Genomic DNA, 4303 nt, shown 5'->3' on the forward strand with positions numbered 1-4303 from the left:
CAGGCAAAGACAGTAACAGTTTGCATGAGTTATTTTACGACAGGAGATCCTGGTAAGGAACGTGGAACTAAGGAGCCACCACCAATCAGAAGAATTTGGGAAAGATCAAAAGGAGAGAGGAGATGCCCGTCCACATGGCCTACCAACCTCCCAGAATCCTCCTCACTGGAATCCATCTTGGCTGAGTGGCTGCCCTTACCACCAGGAAGGACCCTGAGAAAGAATGATTGGCCAGAGACAAGCCGGAAACTAATCCCATCACCATAAAACCCAAGACTGCGAGCCAGGTGGCAGAGCAGTCCTCCTGGTTTCCCTTCCCCTGCTGCTCTCTGCCCGGGCGCCCCTTCCCAGTAAAGTCTCTTGCTTTGTTAGCACGTGTGTCTCCTCAGACAATTCATTTCTGAGTGTTAGACAAGACCCCACTCTCAGGCCCTGGAAGGGATCCCCCTTCCTGCAACATTTGAAGCGAGGGTAGCGAGGCCTTTATTACGAGGCCCTTGCACCAATCAGCCTTTGAATGTGGGCTGCCCTGGGGAAGAAGGCATGATTTTAAATGAACCTCAGGTAAGGTTGTATGGGGAGTTTAAATGCAAACTATCAGTCATTAACACTGCTAGCAGCTGGGAGAATGAATGTTTCAGTTTTGAAGGGTGGAGATATGGGGAGCACACCAAAACAGTCCTAAAATATACTTCCTATTCTTTGAACCATGTACAGTGGGAAAGTATTTGTGCGTTTTGTGTAATAAAAAATGTTCAAAAGCATTTTAAAATAAGCAAGCAAAAAGAAATTAGAAATTACCCATAATCTTTCCACTGATTTAACCACTGTAAATATTTTGGCATATGTCCTTTCAGAATTTCAGATTCAAAATTATATTGTGCATGTGTGTATAATGTTACCAAAAAAATGAAACCATATTGTATACATTGCTAGTAGCTCTTTTTAAACTTAGTAAGATTTCATAATCTTACTTAGTAAACTTAGTAATGTTTTATAATAATCTAATACTCTAACATCCTTTTTTAGACTTTATTTTTTAGAACAGTTTTAGATTTACAGAAACAAATTGAGTAGATAGTGCAGCGTTCCCATATTCCCCCAGCCCCACTATTATTTCCACTACTATCAATTTTTTAAAAATTAATTAATTAATTTTTGGCTGCGTTGGGTCTTTGTTGCTGCGCGCAGGCGTTCTTTAGTTGTGGTGAGTGGGGGCTACTCTTCGTTGCAGTGCGCAGACTTATTGCAGGGGCTTCTCTTGTTGCGGAGAACGGGCTCTAGACACGCGGGCTTCAGTAGTTGTGGCTCGCGGGCTCTAGAGCGCAGGCTCAGTAGTGGCGCATGGGCTTAGTTGCTCCGCGGCATGTAGGACCTTCCCGGACCAGGGCTCAAACCCGTGTCCCCTGCATTGGCAGGTGGATTCTTTTTTTTTTTTTTTTAATTATCTATTACTTATTTTAGTTTACAAATAAAGCACATAATAAATTGCATTAAAAATAGTAAGAGGCAATATGGTGGGGGAAATAAAATCAATTGTATGAATAATTGAGATAATATATGAAAAAAAATGGTCTTGTGAAAGGGAAGTTCTTTGCATATTTGTGACCATCCTTTGCACAGGGAAGTTACTTTAAGTTTTTTTTTTTTGTTGTTGTTTTTGTTTTTTTTAACATCTTTATTGGGGTATAATTGCTTTACAATGGTGTGTTAGTTTCTGCGGCAGGTGGATTCTTAACCACTGCGCCACCAGGGAAGCCCTCCCCTACTATCAATATTAACACGCTGCATTAGCATGGTACATCTGTTACAATTAGTGAATCAGTATTGAAGCACTATTACTGGCTAAAGTCCATAGTTTACATTAAGGTTCATTCTTTGTACAGTTGTGTGGATTTTGACAAACCCATGTCATGTATTCACCATTACAGCATCATACAGACACGGGCCTAATAATGCTATGTATTTCCCCTATTCATCCCCCTTCTCCAAGCCCTGGAAACCACTGATCTTACTTTGTTTATAATTCTGTCTTTTATAACATCCTTTTTGATGGCTGCATAACATTGTCTCATGTGGATTTGTCCAACTTACTCTCTATTAAGGGACTCTGATGTTACCGAAAGCTCTGCCTCTTTGTACACTGGTGCCGAATCAAATCTTGGAGACAGTTTTCTTCTGATTGTTTGTTTTTTTGTTTTTGGCCATGCCGCATGGCATGTGGGATCTTAGTTCCCCAACCATGGATAGAAGCTGCGTCCCCTGCATTAGAAGCACAGCGTCTTAACCACTGGACTGCCAGGGAAGTCCCAGACAGAGTTTTGGGTGAAGTAGAGAAGGATAGCTTTATTGCTTTGCCAGGCAAAGGGAGCCACAATGGACTTTTGCCTCAAAAATCTATGTGTCCCAACCCGGGAGGATTTGATTGAGGGTTTTATGACAATGGTTCAAAGGTGGGGTCTCTGCCGAGATTAGGGCGTGAGCAGGGCTTGCATGCCCTTAATCTCATCTCAGGTGGTCAGGTCTGCTAATCTTTTTTTTTTTTTTTTTTTTTTTTTGCGGTATGCGGGCCTCTCATCGTTGTGGCCTCTCCGGTTGCGGAGCACAGGCTCCGGATGTGCAGGCTCAGCAGCCATGGCTCACGGGCCCACCCAGCCGCTACACGGCATGTGGGATCTTCCCGGACCGGGGCACGAACCCGCGTTCCCTGCATCGGCAGGCAGACGCTCAACCACTGCGCCACCAGGGAAGCCCAGGTCTGCTAATCTTGATGAGCTTCTCTGGTCCCTTTAATCTTGCCTCAGGTGGTTTCTTGGCTGCTCCTCCCTTGATTAGCAACTTTTGGAATCTGCCCTCAGGAATCTGGGGAAGGTCGTTGAGGTTGGAGTCTTGCTTACAAGAAACAGGGGACAAAAGGGCCTCTGTGCCTGGGAGCCCCACTGCTCAGTTTCACTGATTTTGTTACATGACTTAAAGACTAGAATGATAACACCAAACCTTGGATTCACACAGCAGCAAATCAAATTTTGCCAACCTTGGGCACATGATTGATTCACTTGCCCACATACTCACACTTAACTGTGTGTACTGATGTTTCATAATCTTTGGGCAAAGGAGCCTTTTAGATCTCACACACTATCTTGGAAACCAAAGAAAACATCTGGCATTCACTCTGATGGAAGAACCAAAGCAAAGCTGTAAACACCATCTGTCAATTTTGCCTTCCAAAGGAGCCTTTACAAATTTCTGGAGGTTTGCTTTGCCAAATCCTTGTCACAGCAGCACCAAAAACAAAATCATTGAGGTTTCTAATGATGTTCTGGGTCAGGAGGCTGGGCTCCCAGAGATTTCTGTTGCGCAGGTGCACATCCATATAGGCTATCTCTACTCTGCTTCATAGGTGCCTATATCTACCTCCTCAAGCCAGTCAGCTATGCATGGATGTGCATTTTGTCCTCTGCACAGAAGTACCTGGCTGAAGATCCAGAGAGCTGAAATTCAGCTGCATTCAGCCTGCCAAATTGTCAACCTTGGCATTGCATCCACTCAGAGAGGGTGACTTTTTCCATCTTACACAAAGGCACAGTTTAGTTTAGTTGCCGGCCTTGTCCTTGAGCTTGCTGAAATTAACTCTGTTGTAGCTGTCTGTCTATATGTTTGTCTTCCTCCAAAAAAAAAATTTTTTTTTTTTTTGGCTTGCAGGATCTTAGTTCCCCGACCAGGGATTGAACCTAGGTCACAGTAGTGAAAGCGCTGGGTCCTCACCACTGGACCGCCAGGGAATTTCCCAAAGGTTCTTTTACTTTTTTTGCAGTACGCGGGCTTCTCACTGTTGTGGCCTCTCCCGTTGCGGAGCACAAGCTCTGGACGCGCAGGCTCAGCGGCCATGGCTCTCGGGCCCAGCCGCTCCGCGGCATGTGGGATCTTCCCGGACCGGGGCACAAACCCGTGTCCCCTGCATCGGCAGGCGGACTCTCAACCTCTGCGCCACCAGGGAAGCCCCCCAAAGATTCTTGATGACTGAAACCTGGTCTTATTTAATCTTTGTTCCCATTGCAGTGCAGGGTTTGGTTTATAGTTGACATCAGTGTATTCGCTAAATGATTACTAGGGACAGACTCTTTTAGCTCAGTGCCAGGACAGTCTACCTATACCATTAAGATTTTTAAAATAAAATTAATTAATTATATTTTACTATTACTATTTACTTTTACTCTTTTACAGAATGACTCTTCCCATACCTCCTGCTGTGTTTTTTACTAGGTTTTCTCCTGTTTTTCACATCCATCTCTCTTACTGATTC

Source organism: Leucopleurus acutus, assembly GCF_964270905.1.
Source record: "Leucopleurus acutus genome assembly, chromosome: 7".
NCBI lineage: Eukaryota > Metazoa > Chordata > Mammalia > Artiodactyla > Delphinidae > Leucopleurus > Leucopleurus acutus.